The sequence below is a fragment of the Leuciscus leuciscus genome (genome assembly GCF_965113295.1).
Source record: "Leuciscus leuciscus genome assembly, chromosome: 2".
In the NCBI taxonomy this organism is placed as follows: Eukaryota; Metazoa; Chordata; class Actinopteri; order Cypriniformes; family Leuciscidae; genus Leuciscus; species Leuciscus leuciscus.
The window spans coordinates 28,149,520-28,169,466 of NC_138726.1; the positions used below are offsets into that span (position 1 = coordinate 28,149,520).

Genomic DNA, 19,947 nt, shown 5'->3' on the forward strand with positions numbered 1-19,947 from the left:
AGGCCCATAAATCTTGGCCTCTTCCTGCCTAGTTATTGTGTATTTCTTTTGGCCAGAGATTGATTGTAGCAGGGGAGAAGATGAATTTGCCCATAGACCTTCTTTTCTTCCTCTCTCTCTCTTTTTTTTAAGCTCCTGATGCTTGGCCAAGGTGATAATGCTCTCGATTTTTTTTCCCTTTATTTGTCTCTTCCCTTCTCGCTCCCTCCCCCCTCCATGTCGCCCTGTTCTTTCCTGAGATCATTTGTTTTGGATTAGAAACAGTGTGCTGAAAAGGGGAGCCATGGGGAGCTGTGTATGGGGGTCACTGGCAGTGGAAAGAGCGTGGCAGCGTACAAGCGTCCCTGGTGTGATGTGAGCATGTATCGTGCACGTACACGGCACACCTATGTACACAACACACACACAGCTAAATCAGCTCTGGCTACCTACGCCTGGATCTGGGCAGATCTGCCAGGTTTGATCCTGTGGGACGGCAACTAGACACTCACGCCTGGATGTTCCAGCAGATGCAGACACATCATAATTGAACGCTTTCTTTGTGCTTTGAGCAGCAGCAGTCACCGATCCTCCTTTTGTGGGCACTGCAGCTGAGAGAGCTTCTCTCTCTCTCTCTCTTTCTCTATCCCTTTCTTTCTGAGTGCCTCCTTTAACCTGGAACTATCAGAACATGCTCATACATGCACCCCCAAAAAATAGGCCTCTGGCACTGGTTCAAAAGTAGATCAGAGCTGTTGTGCCAAGGGGTTTGTTTTGAGGCCAAGCGTTACCCATGTGAACGTATCAATCCACAGTGAGCGCATTATGTTGAAAAAAAAATTAATACAGCAATGATTTGGTATGCCATTGTATTTTGATCCGAGCCCACTTATATTAACTCTCATGGTCTGTTTGGGCATTTTAATGAACTTAACATTGATATGAGGATGATACTTTAAAGGGGAAATGAAGCAGTCAATCAAGTTTACATGATTTACAAAATGGATTTCCACTATAATCAACAATTATATAAGAAACATGACAAATGTAAACATATAAAAGAAAAAAGAAAAAACTTTATATCTTTCGCGGCCAGGGCGCCACCATTGTGCAGTATTCTAACATGTGACGTCACGGGGTTGGTTGGCTTTAAAGGCTCTGGGCTGAGTTCAGTAAAACGCAGTGAAAGACATAAAACTTAACATTAAACTACGCATAAAAAGCGTTCATCTGCTATCATATTATCATGTCAAACCTCTCATACATGTTTGCATCACACTGGCTCGTTAACAAGATGCATGTGCTGGTCGAACCAGCGAACAACTAACGTTAGGTACAGTCATTGTTAGCTAACAGCTGTAAGCATGAACTAGCTAAATAACGCTAACTTAGTGTTTAGCTAGTGAAGTTTATTAGTACCAGACAAAAAGACGACGTCTAACGTTATGTTAACAAACTGCACACTGTAGATGTTTGTGAAATAATTTTTTATTCAATATAATGTTTTACATTTTACAGACATGTTACAAACTATTTACAGGCTATTTGCTAACGTTATAGCTTGTGTGTGTGTGTGTGTGTGTGTGTGTGTGTGTGTGTGTGTGTGTGTGTGTGTGTGTGTGTGTGTGTGGACTACTCTTCAATCCTTGGCTCACTGAAATGACAAAATAAAAAAGCCGTCTTCCTGCTTCATTCTGTAACATACAGATCTGTATTATGCTATTGTTTTTGATAGTGTTATACATTTCTTACAGATAATCACGATGATCATTGCGTTTGTCTTACCGAATGTGGTTATCTTCCTGTCAGCAATTACAGTTTTTCTATAAGCTTTTTTTTTTTATTAATGCCGACAGTAAAATGTTGCCAGATATTGCTACGAAAAACAAGCAACAATTTTTTTTTTTTAATAATAATCCGAAATAAGTTCAAAGCTTGTGTTTTGGAAATAAGATTAATATATCACGAACCCTAACATGCAACTTTCCACTTTAATAACTTCCTAAAGTGTGACATTAAATCAGAAAAACAAGTCCAGAAGACTACTGCCACCTTTCCATTAGGTGGATCTGGCAACACTGGATCTCACCCGCGCCCTCACAACACGCTCTCAAGCCCCGTTCACTGCGCTAGATTCTCGCAGCAAAATTAATTGCAAACACTCATATGAGGTGGTTTAAATGGCTAATTAATCATTCAGAGAGCTTGAAATTTTATTTTTGAATGTAAAAAAATTACCGAGGTCCGGACCTCGGTGACCTCATAGCTGGCTACGGCCATGTATCACCAGCTGTTCGACATAGCAACGTACCACTGCTCGGTTCCCACGCCGTATCGACTCAAATGCATAAGTAATGGGACACACAGGCTCAACAGGTCTTTCAAGTTCGTCTTCCTCCATTTCAAATCAATTGCGTATTCAGTCCGGTCCAGTAACGCTTCACTCTCTTCACTCACCAGCGGAACCAACCCCGTTACGTAGGCTATGACGTCACTTCAAAATGGCGACTCGCTAGCTAGATAGATAGCTAGAAATTACGAAAATAATTTTGTCATATCTGTGGTTTTAACAACTTTTTAAAATAAAATTTTTGCCAAGATGATTTTTCTAATATATGTAGCTACTACCAGTGCCAAAACATGGACGTTTCATTTCCCCTTTAAGTTGAGGGTCTGTAATATATATATTTTTTAATGGTTTTGTCACTTGTGCTCACCAAGCCTCATTTTGATTGATGCAGAAATACAGTAAAAACAGTAATATTATTAAAATTTGAAAATATTTATATTTTATCATATTTTAAAATGTAATTTATCCCATGGTCTTCAGTGCCACATGATCCTTCAGAAATTATTCTAATATGCTGATTTAGTGCTTAAGAAATATTTCTTATTATTATCAAGGTTGAAAACATTTGTGCTGCTTCATATTTGTTTGTGGAAACAGTGATACCTTTTTTCAGGATTCTTTTATTAATTTATGGCCTGGTTTCACAGACAGGTTTTAGATTAAGCCAGGAGTAGGCCTTAGTTCAATTAGAATATTTAAGTAGCTTTTATAAACGTGCCTTGAAAAAAAATACTGGTGTGCATCTTGAGACAAAACAATGGCACTGACAGTGCAAGTTTCTTTCAGTTAAGACAGCTCAAACGTATTTTAGTCTGAGACTAGGCTTAAGCCTTGTCTGTGAAACTGGCCATATATGTAATGAAGAATGAATATAAAGGGAAAATTACTTCAAAATTACCATTATTTTTTTGCACATGCAGCGTTGGGCTTCCCATGACCTCAAATGTAATGAATATAAAGTCAGTCTCAATATGAGGGTTAAAGTAGACCAGGTCAGTGGACAGACTACGGCTTCTGTCCCGCTTTCATCCTGCGCACAAACAAACACTCGCAGACACAAACAGACACACACACACATTTTCGAACGAGAGCCGATAGAGAAAACTTTGAAAGTCACGCGAGGCTCACTTTTTCCCTTTTCCTCTCTCTCCCTGGCGTTGACCTTTCTGCAACGTTGCCCCGTATTCACTGCTTGTCAGCACATGCTTTGTCCCGAGCCATCCGTCTCTGTCATTCATCACTCCTACCCTGAATCCCCTCCGTCCCATTAGCCCGGGATGAGGAGAGAGAGGGAGCGGGGTGGAGGGTGGGGTGCCGGTGAGGCCCATAGCCTGCGGGATCATTAGTGCCCCCCTCCCGTCTCCCCTCCTATATCGAATTGTCGGTAAACCGGTGTGTGGAGGAAGTCCAGGTGGCCTGTTGTTATTTATAACAAAGAAAACAACACAGCAGAACCATCTGACATCAGGCCCGTACGGACCGGCCACGCTACGAGTGTGTGTGTTAGAGGTGGAGGGGTTTTCATCACTGAAGGACAGCTAAAAGTGGACCTTCTCTCATCCCTTTTACCCTCTCTGTTCCCGGTAGACCAAGAGCGGGGGACTTATTGAACAGATGTTGGGTACACCGTCGCCAGGAAGATTGATTATTTTAATTGCCAACACTTTGCTTTTTTGTAACATCTGAATACTTAATGTCAGGATTTGAAGGATGTTACACTGCCTGATCTTTATACCCTCAAACCCTCCCTCTCTTTCTCATTTTCACAAACTCTCCCTCGTAAAGTGGACTCTGCCTTTTGGACCAAACCTAAAACGCACAAGTGTTTTGGTTGGCGATTTGTGAGTGTCCTTAGGGAGTGGGTGAGTGAATACAGTGAGGCGCTGGATTATACATGGCGGTCCGTTGTGACATCTGGGTTGTCTCTCTCCCAGAGGGCTTGTGTATACCCAGCCTGTTAGTGCCTGTCCCGGATAATTAATTGTTAATGGCGGTACGCTGTCAGCTGGGAAGTTGATATAAACTCGTCGAAGGACCTCTTGGAGGACTCGTTTTGCAGTATGTGATAGATTCCCATAGAGAGGTGTGTTCTACTAAATGCCCTATGGAAATAAACAGGGGCATATGCTTGACAGAACCACCCATCTCTTCATCTCTGGATGGAATACACATGCTGCTCAGGGTGGAGGTGATGCTCACTGTTATAAAAGTTTGATATCTGTGCAGAGTCTGCATCCAGCTGACTTCAGCAACAAAACTCAGCCATGTATAGATTCTGCACATATAGGACTAGCAGAATATTTACATGCTAGTTTTACACGACAATGTTTTTTTTTTTTTTTTTTTATCACCTATTAACTATTAAACATCTATCCACATACAAATACTTGAATACTTTTGGTGATTGATGAGTGTGTATTTAATTTCTGTTTTGAAATATATATATATATATATATATATATATATATATTAGAGGTGGGCATAGATTAATTTTTTTAATCTAGATTAAAATGGCTCATTTGAATTCTGCCGAAGGCATTCAGAATATGTGTGCTACCCAAATAATGACTATAAAAGTAAGTCTTTGAGAACGGGTTTCTCAAGCCAGGTGGCGCATTAGACCAGGGGCTCATCTCCTGTTTCCAAAATGCATCACAAACTGCTTGAGAAAGCTGTTCTACTCATAGACTGTAAAAGGTTACTACTGTACTGTTACCGTCCGTAGGCAACATTAGGTAGGCCTATGTTATTATCAACTACTATAGGCTATCAATTAGGGATGGGCGATATGGCCTAAAATCTATATTGTGATATACATTGCAGCCTCTTGCAATAACGATATACAGTATATTATAATAAAACCATTTCAGAACAGATTACACAGACTAGGGCTGGATGATTAATCGAAAAGTAATCGAAACTGAAATTCAGAGCCTGTAACTGACGTAATTTTACCAAGTCGGTTATTTCGGTTTTTTAATCCTATTAATATTTCCGCCTACTGTGTGTGTACTTTCCCCTTAAAACATATTACCGCGTGTGTAGTCACTTGACTCCGCCCCGTCCCTGAACGCGCGTCTATTTCGCTTCAAACGCTCGCTTACGCGCGTCCTATTCGCTTTGGACGCGCGAATGGATTCAAAATGTTTAAGCGTAGAACTAGACGCGATAGACGCGAATTTGACGCTCTATTCGCGTTTGCTGTGAACGCAGCATAATGAACAGGCTGCGATGTCAAGATTGCAATGCTGGAATGTGTGTGTCAGAGAGAGAGAGGCACGGGCGCGATCGAACAGTGGAAACATAAAAACATCATTCGTCATTATAACATCAACGTCAATTTGTTCATACAGGACATCATTAAAACTGCAAAGTGTTCAGCCTACTTATATTTGTGTAAAACATTGTGCTTTTGTCAAACTGTAAACTCTTGTCAAACTGTAACCTACAACTGTCACCCAACCAAAATCACACACACACACTGTGTAAATTTTTTTAAATCAAATTATCAAAAAGCAAAAATGATCTCATCTTTTGGACATTCATCATATTGCATTGGTTTTCATTTCTTGTCCTAAAACAGAGCACTAATCTTTTTATTTTTAAGTTACACATTCTACATTGATTAAAAAATTAAATCAAATGTTTTTAATGGTAGCCTAGTATTATTTTATACAGAAATAAATTATTTATAATTCAGATGAGAAGTTAAAGTTAATTTAAATTTTAAGGAAACAAATATATTGATCTGAAATATAGCAAATTAATTTTAAATTCATTCAGGTTACCAAACATATCTCAAGGCCTTTTGAATAAAGGGTGGCAGTCTTTCATTATCAACTGTTGTTGTGGACTATATACTGGAGAAGTATTTGTTCTCCATTTGAGTGAGATGTTTTTATGTGGCTAATTGAGGAAAGTGCTTCCATATATTTTATTATTAGTAGTATTAGTTCAAGAATAAAATAAAGATATCGGCAAATAGCCAAAGCTGCGGCATCGGTATCGTATCGGAAGTGAAAAAGTGGTATCAGGACATCCCTAACTCTTTCATTAGAAAAAATAACCGTGAACGTATTTACAGTATAAGCCTTGCCAGTGACATAGGAATTAAAAAAAAAAAAAATCGTTCAATAATCGTAATCGAGGTAACTTGTTTGATTAATTGCGATTATGATTTTAGCCAAAATCGTCCACCAGCCCTAACACAGACCCATGCTAAACAACTGCTAAATGTATTTTTTTTAAAGGGTGTATGTAGTTTTGAGAACATATATTGTGCAAAACTGTAAGTATACAACATAATTTTGCAGATAAATAAAATTTAAGTACACTAGCTGCAGAGACTTAAGTAGGTCTAATGTTTATTATGGCTTGGAGCTTATGAAACCCCAAATTTAAAATTAGAATATTGTCTAACTGATGTCTTTTCAGTTAAAAAGAAACACAACAACGATTCTTAAAATCGAGATTATGTGCTACACCACTAAGATATATTGGAATGGGAATAATACGCGCGCGCTGGTATTCAGTGATATCATGTTTCGTTTTGAATTTGAGGTGGTCGAACGGATTAGTCGTGTGTTAACTTACCGAACTGTTACCCCACACACTCTGTATATAGTTTGCTGCTGCTCGTCTGACGGCTTAAACCCGAACCAAGTCCAAATAATGGATGTTGCACCGATCTTTTTCACCAGCTTTCACTTTCAGCCGTGTTTACTTAAGATGACGACGAATATGCGTTGCAGCCGGGTTTACCTCGCGAGTCGCGGCCGCGGGTAGATTGCGTCATCATAGCTTGTGGAGCCATCTCCCAACCCAACTTGGAGAATAGATTAACGGCGATATTTTTTTTATCGCGCGATAAGAGTCTCGCGTTAACGCAGCACGTTAACGCCGATAACGGCCCACCACTAATATATATATATATATATATATATATATATATATATATATATATATATATATATATATATATATATATATATATATATATATATATTTAATATTTTTACATTTACATTTACATTTATTCATTTAGCAGACGCTTTTATCCAAAGCGACTTACAAATGAGAATAGAAGCAGTTAAACTAACAGTAGGACAACAATATGCAAGTGCTATGACCCTTCTCAGTTTAATCTAACACAGTTTATTATTTTTAATGTTGTCAACATTTCAGGAAAAAAACTTTTTAATGCAATTTTGTATGCATCCTAAAGATATATCAGAAACATTTCCTCAACTGTTGCATGTGAGTGATTGCAGATAAAAAAAAGAAGAGCAATATAGCTTACAATTATTTAAGGTTTTATTTTTTTGCCTTTATCTGACTTTTCTAATTAGCTACAGTATAAAATATAGTCCTATTTTCTCATTAAATAATTACTCATTTAATAATACCAATATCTGCTGTAAAGTATATGCATTAAGTTCACTTAAATAAATCAAACTCCCCCCCCCAAAAAAAAACTTCTGGAAGTTATTTGATTCCACTATGCAACTAAAATGGGGCCAGAGACCACATCTAGTACAGAGGAAATGAGGACAGCTGCATTTACTTCCTGTATGTCTCCTGGCATGCAGTGCCTTAGAGAAGAGATTGACCACAAATGTTATTTTCTCTAAAGCCGTCGGCAGTAGGGCAGGTGTGTGTGAGTGCGTCCATACAAGTTGAATGTGGTATGGTGGGGATTGTCAAAGCTAGGGACAGGTGCTTTTGCCGTCACTCTAGAGCGGGTGGGAGGGGATGAGGGAGGGCACAGACAATTAATGGCAAGGTGCAATGGCGAGACGGAGTCAGAGAGCAAGAAAGAAGAGTCTACGGATAATAAAGTGGCCCTGGCCGGCATTAATCTCCCTCACACTGCAGGCCTGTCATGGCCAGCCGGCCTGTGACTAATACCACGCTTTGCATACAGTGGTCACAGCACATCGGCAGCATGCTAGCAGGGCTTTGCAAAAGTAAAGCGGACTTTTACATACCACGTTATTGTATAAAGAGAAAATAGACAGAGAAGTGGTGAGAAAGTCTGTAGGGGGAATTGTAACAGGTGTTATATAAGAAAAATTCCAATTACACTGGTCTGTAAAGCAAGAAATCCATAAGAGTAGTATACCGTATTCATTAGGGCTGTCAATTTAACATGTAAATTTGAAGCAATTAACTATAAGGAAATAATTTGATAAAAAATTAACACAATTAATCATGCTCCCACTAATGAAGTTTCCTGCTATCAGAGCAATTCAAGCTTGAAGTGCCACCTTAAAGATTTTCAGTGTGCGCCTAGCTGAACCACATATTGCACATCCTGTGTTATCACGAGAACTGTACCTTAGACAGATTGAATGGATTGCTGTGGGCTGTAGGCCAGTGATGGACTGGATATCCACCTAATTTTTTACGTAAGAGTGGGCCATTTTATGGTGTCAGTGCTTCTAGTTATTTTAGTTGTGCTAAAACAGTCACTATGTTGCTTGATATTGCAAACTGGTATTTGTTGTAATATTTTCATTTATTATCCTAATCATAAACAGACTGGTTTGTAGTGCAATTAGTTTTACAGTTTACTGTGATTTGTTATTCTTCTAGTTATTTACTTATTGTGGCTATTGAATCGGAAGTCTTACACACTCACAGCTTCACTCACAGAGTCAACGATAGGGAAATTAACTTTTTGTAATGTATGTTTAATCTGCCACCATAATGTTATGTTTTGTAATGATCTTTTTAAAATATTTTTTTGGGGGCTTTTCTCTGCAATTATCATCAATATTATGCAATATATTTTTTTAACGATTGACAACCATACGTAGTCGATTAAAACAACAAATGTGAGTGGTTCCAATATTTTCTTGAGAGAAAAAAAAAAGAGAAAAAAATTGTACCTTTAGCTTTTTACTAAGGCAGTACCCTAAAAGGTAGAATTGTGTTCCTTATTTATGAAATGTTTTTGCACACTTTTTGCAAATGTTACAACGAACACACAGTGTACAGAGGCTTGCCAAATGGAACGGTGTCTTACACTTTAGAAAATGTTAGCTTGCTATCAAGAGCAGCACCTTTCCGAAGGGAGCCGGAGTGAGAAATGACCGGCTGTGTTTCTGTCAGCTGCTTCTATGTGTTTCTGTCAATAGCTCGTCCTGATCAATGGTATTTCTAGGTCTTAACTGCTTCCATTCATCCTACGCTAATTACAACCAGTCTCCTTGCTTCTGTCAGATGGTGTTTCCTCTCACTCTCCACCGAGTGTAAATCAGGGACACGGGCATCTGGAGCTCCTCACGTAGGGCGCTGATGAGGACCATGTAATGGCGGATGAGCTGTTGTGTCGATTATTAATGCCATCTTTTTGGTTTGAGAGTCCAGTACATCAGGAGCAGACTCCCAGAGTAGCTTCATAAAAGTACCGCACAGCCCCTGACTTTCATCTGGAGTGACAGCATGCACTGCAATATGGAAGTCTACATTTACAGCAGACAGCTGTGTAATTTTTGGTTGCGGTGCCTATGCAGTTTTATGCTGTGTATGGATGAGCATGTTTCAGCACCGAATACAAACAAAGCATTCGATTGTAATGTCTGTATCTGAGACATACAGTAATCTGTTCTCGTGGGTGTCTTTGCCTGCTAAGGTGATAAATATTTACAGTTGTAATCGGAATTATTGAAACCCCATTGCAAATCATGTTTCTTGGGAAAATGTACAGACTTTAAGCTGTTTCCAATGAACAAATCAAACAAAAGTAATTGAAATGGCTCAACACAACAAAAGTGGTTTCCCCCAAATTCAACTGAAAATGAAACTTTTAATGACTTCCGCAGTCTCAAAATTATTCAACCCCCTGAATAGAATCCCTCACAACAGCACAAATCTACAAAACAGATGTTGTCTCAAGCACACCCGATGCAACTAATCAAGGGCTTCAGTAGTTGCACCAGGTTTGTTTGAGCTAGAACACATGAAATATCTGAACTGGCTAGGTTTGTTGAATGTCACATTTGACTGCATGTTAGAAATATGGCTAAATCAAAAGAATGGTCCAAAAGGTTAAGAGAAGATATCATAGCCCTTCACAAATGAGGATATAAAAAGATAGCGAAGGCACTAAATGTTCCTAGAGACACCGTTGCAAGCGTAGTTCGCAAGTTCAAAGTTAAAGGAATAGTGGTTACACTACCTGGACGGGGCAGAAAAAGGAAGCTATCAATGGCTGCAACCAGATTTCTGAGAAGGCAGGTTCAGGAAAAACCCTCGAGGTACTGCAAAAGACCTGCAACAAGACTTGGTGGCAATAGTGACACTGAGGTTTCAGCTTTCACAGTAAGGTGCGTACTAAACGCATGCGGTTAACTGCGCTACGCATACTGACCCAAAAGCACTAGAAAAGTGTTCAAAATCATATAAATAAGCCACAGAAGTTTTGGGATTCTTTTCTGTGGAGCGATGAAACAAAACTGGACCTTTTTTGTCCTATGGATCAGCGATATGTCTGGAGGAAGAAGAATTAAGCATATTCTGAAAAGAACACTCTGTCTACAGTTAAGCATGGTCGTACTCGCTGATGCTCTGGGGCTGCTTTGCATCCTCTGGCACTGGAAACCTGCAGCGTGTGGACGGCAAGATGGATTTATTGAAGTATTTCAGGAAATCCTAGGAGAAAACGTCATGCTGTCAGTGAGGAAGCTGAAGCTTGGGCGTCATTGGACCTTCCTGAACCTGATCCTGAACATACCTCAAATTCCACCAAGGCTTGGTTGCAGAAGAAGTCCTGAAAATCTGTGGTGGGATTTGAAGAAGGTGATTACAGCACACAAACCCAAGAATATTACTGAACTGGAGGCCATTGCTCATGAGGATTCCTCAGAAACGCTGCCATAAGCTGGTGTCTGGTTATACATTTCATTTGCAGCAGGTCATAACAGCAAAAGGGTGTTCTACTTAGTACTAAATGTGCTTGCCATGAAGGGGTTAACTAATTTTGAGACTGCAGAAGACATTAACAGTTGCATTTTCAGTTGAATTTGGGGAAACCATTTGAAACTTTTGTTGTTAAGCTATTTCAATGATTTTTTTTTTAATTTGTTCATTGCAAACAGCTGAAAGTTTGTACATTTTGTCAATAAACTGATTTGCAATGGGGGTTGAATAATATTGATTACAACTGTACATCAACAGTTGTCTTTTTTCTTGAGAGTAATAGTCCATACAAATCTAAAATCAAATATTAAAATCATTGCTAGTGTGCAGTGACAACGGATGATATTAATGTAAAGCAAGACTAAAAAAAGTGTACGTTTTCAGGTCTTAAAGCTGACCTAACTTGAACAATAGCTGCGAGACCAGTCCCCAGTGACAAATAAACTAAAAAAGTAGCACAAAGCAGTTAGGGAAGAGCAAGCGTTGTTGGGAGGAGGGAATGCAATGGCACCTTTCTGTAATGAGTGGGATGCAGAATGGCAGTCGGGTACATACAGTATTCCTTGTTACTGATTTGTTGCCAGGTAGTGCGCCAATTAGCAACACTTGTTATTATTTACATTTTGCACAATACATCACACTAATCACCAGGTCGATTTATCACTAGTTGAGGGGAACGATAGCGTTGATTTATGGGGCTTATGTGTGAGTCCCCAGTATTAGGGGTGATGAGTGACTGTGAGCGTGCAAAACACTTCAGAGGCCTCCAATGGTCTGCATCCATGTGGGTACACCTAGTCCTCCACCTCCCTCGTCAATCATGGCCACCGTTCCCCAATTCTCATCTTTTCGTTCAACATTGCAGGGGTCTAAGTGATGGGGCTGTGCACATGATGTTTTAGCTTATCTGCCTCATTGCCTGATTTGTGGTCTTTGCATAACGGTCTATGTCATCTGATGAGGTCATGTGCATGATAAAAAGTCTCCTGATTCTCTTCAAAATGAAACCCAACCTGGGTTCCTATAGAATGCATATTTAGTTTCTTTATGACAGGCGCCGCCGTCGTCGTCAGCACGGCTCCCTTTCGGGGAGATACATGCTGAAACAGATGTTTCTCATTCTCCTGGCTCATCCGCACTCCTCTGTTCTCCAATCAGCCAAAGCTCTCAAATCAATCCAGATCACCCAAGTGGCAGACAGGGGGAGAGTGAGAGGGCTGAGCAGAGAAAGTGCTGTCGCCTTAGTTTTATGAAGTTTTCTCTCTCGCCGAGCAAACGGAGAGAAAGCAATATCCTCCAGCTCTTTTAATCATGTGACAGCATGCTGCCCTATGCAGCGGCAGGTGGGAACCATTGATCAAAGCCAGCAGGGTCCGTGATGGGAGAGGGACAGGCCAGCTCGGGCATAGGGCAAAGTGATTCCCACCAGCCGACTGCCAAGCCATTCGTCAAAGTTTTATCTGATTCCAAAGGTATTGGATCTATCAGTCACAACCTATGAAAGGAAGATTGACCCCTCGGCGGACATTTTTCTATATCACAGTCAGCCTGATGCTTGGCGTCAGGTAAGAGGAGTGCCGATGGCTAACGCACTACCGCTCATGTCCGGTCCTTTGTTAGGAGACGCCGCTGTGTGGTGTGGTTTAATTATGAAAGGGAGAGGAAGGATTTGACTGTTTTCTACATTAGAGCTCTGGTGTGAACTCCAAATGGCTCTTCTCCCCTGAGGTTTAAATTGCTTCTCCTCTGACAAAGCACCTGCCAGGAATTCATCAGCCACCCCATCCATCTGTCCATCAGCATGCGCCTCTGCTCTGCCATCAACAGGTAATGTCTGGCTGCTGTAGCTGCATGCTAATGAGAAGCAAAGAAAGCATCACACACTCTGTCAGCTGTCATTATGTCACAGATGTGTTCTACTTAGATGCAGTGGAAGCACATTTGCAGTCCTTGTTTCACTAATGTTAAAAATATAATTCTTTCACAACTCTGAATCATGTTGTCCGGTTGGAAAACAACATGACGGCAAAAGAAGAAGAGGAAGAAAAAATCAAATGTGTTGACACAATACTTAAAGCACTTATTTGGTTAGGTCTAGGTTAGAAGAAAAATAAGTGCAAAATGATTTTTCAGTTCAACTGAGCTTTAATTACTTATACCAAATAAACAGAACAATACGAGGAAAGTGGTGTCTTTTTCTTCTCACAGCAAAGTCTGACAAACACTGACCTTGCTTGCTTTTGCTCATGGGCAGTGGGGTTTAATTGGCACTTAATTATTACTTTTAGCCAGTGCAGCCAGCCTTTCCTGGGACAGGTCTCTCATTAGACAACAAGGCAGAAAACTGTATGTTGTACATAGCAGAAAAACCTAACAAAATGCTACTTTTCAAACTTAACCACTGGTAAAAGAAACTCAAAAATAAAACAAATGCACCAATTATAATAGTATGTACCAGATGTAGTTGAAAATGCATAACTTGCTAGCACATATATATTATATAGGTTTTCTGTCTCACTTTAGATCTTCAGAGCATAAAATCCTAAAGGAGTAGTTCACCCAAAAATGAAAAATGTCATCGTGTCCTTCAGAAAATAATAATAGGTACGAAAATGTACGACTTTATTTCTTCCTTGAGACAAACATTGGAAGTTTAGATGAATATTACAATGTGCTGTCCTGTACAATATAAATGAGAACCAGGAGCTGTTAAGCTCCAAAAAACACTATAAAATGTGGTCCATTTGACTCATTTACATTATATGGCTGCATCCAAAGACATATACTTCATTACTGTGTAGTAGAAACAGTGTGTGAAAAGTGTCCAAATTCACAGTTGTTGATGAGTTGTAAATGGCTATAATGTTATGCGTTTTGTTCGATTGGATCACTAGTGGACAACGCTAAATACAGGTGTAAACAGGGTCTAAAACATTTTGAGCTTGTCCACTTTAAACCACTTCGAGAGGTAGTCGAAAACTCATTCAACTGGATTGCTTTCATAGTGTAAACTTTCATATGATTGAATGCATTCTAACAGCCACAAAAGCTCTCCGTATGGTAAATTGTGTAAGCTTGTTTTGTCCATTACATCAAAAGATCTGAAAAATAAACATACATGTATCCGTCCATCGACCCTCCCCTCGAGGAAATCAGGAAAAAAGTGGTTGAAAGTGGACAAAAGACAACAGGTGTAAATGGGAATGTGTCTCCCTCGTCTACTTGTGATCCGATTGACCAAAACGCATCTTAGGCCCCGTCCACACTACTGCGCTTCCGTTTAGAAACGGAGAATTAAAGTGAATACGATCTCCGTCCACACCAGCGTTTTAGCTGCGTATTAGAATTGATCTCCGTCCCCATTAAAACGACTGAAAACGCGGATCACGTGACCATTCACCAACACTGGGCATGCGCGCGCCGGTGTAAACAGGAAACGGATTGACTATTCCTCAGATTTGATGAAGAAGAAAGTAGCTAACGTTACCTCTGCAAAGATTAAAAATGTCGAAGACCAGAGATTTCTTTTCATGGACCGATGACGAGGTGGAACTTTTACTTAAAGTGATGGGTGGCTGACGAATCAGGGAAGGATACGCCATGACCGATGACACCCAATCATAGAGCCGAGCGTGAGCTTCTGCGTCATCGTTTCTAAAGTCCTCCGTTTCGACCCATCCACACTAAAACGCCCTCCGGAGATTCAAAACGAAAAACGGGTCGGCAGCGTTTCTAAACTTCTCCGTTTTGGGTCTCCGTTTTTGCCGTTTTAGTGTGGACGGGAGGTGCAAACGTAGCAAAAGGTCTCTGTTTTTAAACGAAAACGCAATAGTGTGGACGGGGCCTTAATACCAGGTGTAAACAGGGCCTTTGTTTTTGACAGAAAAAAAAGAAAGTCATACAAGTTTTGAAATTACATGAGGGTGAGTAAATAATAATGAAATCTTCATTTTTGGGTGAACTATCTTTAATTTTTAGGTCTACTTGTTATTAACCCTTGAGAACCTGAAGCTAAAATACACTCAAAAAAAAAATTCATTGGATGAACATGATTTTATCATGCCACCTATATTCCATCTAAACAAACCAAGTTAAGTCAACCAACCTTTATCATATTATTTGAACACAAAATAGATGTGTTGGTTAAACATGATATTAACATTTCCATTAAACTCATTTTAATCTTTTTTGAGTTACATGTTCATTCTTAGTTAATTTAGTGAGATTACTATTACCCCTTTTCCACCAAGGCAGAGCTGGTGCTGGTTCGGAGCCAGAGCCTAGTTTCAAATCGGTTCTTTGTTTTTCCACCGCCAAAGCACCAGCTCCGAACCAGTAAAACTGGTTCTTAAGTAGCACCAAATCATTGCAGGGTCTAGAACGGAGCCAAGAAAGAACCGCTTGCGTCAGAGGCTGGGGGCGGGGTTACCGTGGCCAACAAGACTGAAGAGAAACTTGTGACCGCCATTTTTAAATAGCAGCTAGTCGAGCTAATAGCAGCTCGATTATAATATCCGTCTATGTAAGTTACGGCGAGCTGCACGAACACGTTGGATTCGCCGTGTTTGGATGCCGATTTATTTTCGCAAACCCATGAGCATCCATAGTAACGCAACGTCTAAGTTATTATTGTTGATGCCTTGGTCGAGATGCATCGGAGCAGCGTGGACCGATCAGAGCTGCGGGAGTGTTTGGAGATCATACGACTCCTTGTGCTTTTTGATCGCTTTCGCAGTGATTTGATTTCATGTGCTGATCGTTCTGCGAGAAGCCGATGCATCTCGAACAAGTCTGGTGTGTTTGTGTTTGGCGCTGCCGCATAGCGTTGCTGGGCAACATGATACGTATGCAGTGACGTAAGATATAGCTCTGTTGTGGCTCTCTGGCCGGTGGAAACGCAAACCGGTTCTTAGTAAGCTCGTCAGTCGAACCAACTCCGAACTGGCAATAGTTCTGGCTCTGAACCAGCACCCGGTTCTTGTTGGTGGAAAAGGGGTATTTGAGTGTACAAAAAAAACACAGAAAACATGCAAACAATTAAAATTTTTATTTTTTTCAATTGGGCTTTAACATGCACCAGTTAAGTCTGAACTGCTTTCTTCACTTTAAGTATCCCATTCATCTGAGTGTTTGTAACATGATATATAAGAAACATTTAGCTAACAAAATCTTGGCTCTTGAGAAAACTGATCCCCAAGCAACGCTTGCAGGACTTTAACGCCCCTTTTTTCTTAACACTTCTAAAAATTAAGCAATTTTAACACTTTCCTTTTTGGGAATTTGTAAGGTAAACCATGGCCTGATACAGAAAAATGTTACATTTGAAAATAAACATGAATTTAACAAACAATTGTGAGTAACAATTTGAGCTGTAAAATAATAATAAAAAAAGATTGTCTGATGAAATACTGGTGTATATATAAAACATAAAAATAAATAAATACATACCTTAAATAAATAAAAACCTTACAGCAGCTTGCTGTGATGAAATCACATGAAAATTATTTTGATAATTCTAAATTACCCGTGTAGCTTATGTTCCTTCACATCTTAAAAATTAAGCCATTTTAATAATACCCATTTTGGGAATTTGTAAGTGTAAACCTTGGCCTTGACACACAAAAAAAGTAAAATTTGAACAAACATGAATTTATAGCAAGTGTGTAACAACTGCTCCAGTCAGTTGTCCCTTTGGTAAAACACTGTTGTAGTCTCAGTCCATCTTTTTCAAGCTCACTTACTCCAAAAGCTTGTTTTTGAGGAACTGTGCCTTGGATGACAACATCTGTCCATTTAGATTTAGAAAGATCTTCTGCAAGACTTCAAAAGTGCATTTGAGCTCTGGTGGGTAGCTCAGGTTCAAACAGTAGGCCTATATCAGTCCAAATAACAGAGCACAAGCCTGACTATTCAAGTCACTGAGCACTTCCACACCTTCAAGGACACCAATGTCTGCTGGGTCATCGTTAGGCAGCGCTCCCTCCTTCAGTATGACATACACTCCTATCACAGTTTGCTCCATGGTACTTTGGGACTCAAATTCTGAATCCTGTGGGATAAGAGCACAAGCAAAAATTAGCTCAAATATTTATTACAAGAAATGCACACTTAAACACTCACTGGCCACTTTATTAGGTAAACCTGTAAAGTAAACTTCAATCCAATACAGGAGCTCTGCTGTGAATCCTACATTTACAAGTTTAGAATTATTCAGTTTTTAAGACGAAACTGTCAGTAAGGTGATAATTCTACTGTTTATTATTGAGGTCACAGTGGGTGCTGGAGTATAATGTGGTGCATTATATTATAAGATTGTAATAATTTATTTGGCCACCATATTTAAAATAAATTAGGTGGCTAAAACATTAGAACCACTTTGGAATATAATGCACTGCAATAAAACAAAAGCATACATGTACAGTTTCTGATGCCATTTTTTTAAATGCAAATTTGGCCCCTTGAGAGCTCAACCGATTTGAATAAAAAAATATTTGTTTTCGTGCATCAACCAATTCACATAAGAACTGTGTACCATCAGTTTCCTATAAATAAACAATTTGTCCAGCTCAGTTATTTGACAAAGTTATGTGTTCTCTCAAGTCACATGTTTGTTGTAGCAAATAGGGGAAAACACGGCCCAAGTACAGATTCAATGGGCTTTTAAAACTGTATTTTCTTATCAACTCACCAAATATGCCTTCACTAGTTTTTCAGGGTCTTCATTCAAGTAGGTGCACAGAGACTTGATGACACAGGCTCTTCGGGTGTGTATAGTGTCATTCTGTGGGGTGGGGACAAGATTAACTCAAACTTCAGTGGCGGCACAGCTTAAGAGTACTCTTTGGGAAGAAAATGCATTGAGAATGACTATTAAATATACACAATTTAAATATACACAAACATAATGATTGTTGTTTCCAAAACAATGGTGTAGTTTATAATGCTTAAGCAATTTGTACCTACAACTCTCCTTTGTAACACACTGCCTGCACTGCCACATACACGTCACTGAAAGAGAAAGAAAAGGAAAAGTCAGTAATCAAGGATAGTTAGTTATACATTATATGTGTGAGTGTTAAGAAAAACTACTTACATGTAATAAAGGTGAGGTTCACACCAGAAGAGCATGGGGACAGCTTTATATTGTGATGTATTTCATCTTTTGTATGAAGAAAAGAATCATTTTCGCTGTAAAAAAAGTAAAGAAAAAAAGTGTATAAGACTGACTTCAAAAAATGGGCCAAAGAAAATACCACTACTGGCTGCTGTTACTAAATATAAAGTTTTACTTATATTAATAAGTATATTCCATAAATAAAACATGTATACCTATTCAATCATAACTTTAACTGCCATTTATTAGGACACTTCAAATATGGTCGACTGCATCATAGATTTTACTTGACAAGTTTTGCACACTGTAATCAATAAGCTGGGTAGCATTAAGTAACATGTTTGAAAAGACAGAAATGGCTAGATACAGAACGTTTAAATTAATATTTTGCTGATATACATACATGAAGGCCAGGCCAACATAAAAATGGCACATTACGCTAACGTTAACGTTAGCTAACGTTGCATTAACTTACAAACAGAAAAAAACCGGGAAAAAAACGGGTGTATGATGTTTTCGACTCTGACGTCTGCATTCAATTTATCTCCTGTTTTACCCTCCCATTGTTGGGGTAGAGTTATATTTGCTGAAAATCAGCGAAAAAAATTGCTAGAGTTGCCATATTCCCCTTTAACGTTAAGGTGAAACTCGTATCGACAAAGACACAGAATTGAACCCAACACATGTGCTTCAAGTCTGGGAAAATAAGCCTGCTTAGAAACATCGCAACAGTGTCTAATAACTTAGTTTTATCCCACAGTAATAATTACAAATAGGTACATATATCAGGTACTTACCCTCAATATCAAGGATGCAGAACGATTAGACCGCTCACAAAACGTCAGGAATTTCAGCCTTCTCCACAGTACATTTGAGCCCGGCCGCGTGTCCCCGAACTTCCCGCCGCAGTACTGAGCATGCGCAGTGTGACTCACCAGAGAGAATTGTTGATATGAAGCGCCTCAATCTCATTGAATCAACAAGTGCAGATCTAATTCATTCAATTATTTCTTAATTTAGTTCCAACTAACAAGAATGAATCATTTAACACAAGTAAACTCGTTATATTCTTATTAATCAGACATATTTTTATTTAGCAAATCAAGCAAGTGGCTAGTTGAGTTTTTTGAGTGGTAGGTGTTTTTCACATATTTCGATTTTTTGACTATACAATTCTAAAACAATGTGCTATCTTCATGTGCAAGGTGTCATCTTTTTCAGAAAAAAAATAGCTTTCAACAAATTACAGTTATTGACCATTACTGTGTGTGGTGAGTTTGTAAATAGAATTTAAAAAACGAGAATAAATTTCCTGATTTTTATATAGAAAAAAACTGAAAAATCACGAACGAAAGAAAGAAACTAACACTTTAAAGTTGAAAAATGAACTATAATACATATATACAAGTCTTTTTTGTGACATTGGGTTGCACAGTTTTCATTTAGGACACTTTTTTTCATACACGTGCACACACATATACAAATGCATGCATACATAGGCATGCACACACCACATGCTAAGATGCCTGAAAGAGTAACGACCATCCGCCTCCCAAGTTTCATCAAAAATCATTCCAATCCC

At 39.1% G+C, this 19,947-nt stretch overlaps 2 long non-coding RNA genes across 3 annotated transcripts; both read right to left on the reverse strand.

The window, feature by feature from the left end:
- Positions 1–6,216: 6,216 nt before the first annotated feature.
- Positions 6,217–7,319, reverse strand: LOC309493440. The gene is made up of 2 exons (XR_014203934.1): positions 7,027–7,319; positions 6,217–6,960 (listed from the first exon to the last, which is right to left on the reverse strand). It is a non-coding gene; the product is annotated as an uncharacterized lncRNA (long non-coding RNA).
- A 9,829-nt stretch (positions 7,320–17,148) lies between these two features.
- LOC309487640 lies at positions 17,149–19,487 on the reverse strand. 2 transcript variants are annotated; one of them, XR_014201897.1, is made up of 5 exons: positions 19,163–19,487; positions 18,345–18,439; positions 18,211–18,259; positions 17,940–18,090; positions 17,149–17,300 (listed from the first exon to the last, which is right to left on the reverse strand). It is a non-coding gene; the product is annotated as an uncharacterized lncRNA (long non-coding RNA). The 2 variants fall into 2 exon arrangements; XR_014201898.1 differs by lacking the exon at positions 19,163–19,487 and having other exon boundaries at positions 18,345–18,479.
- Positions 19,488–19,947: the final 460 nt, after the last annotated feature.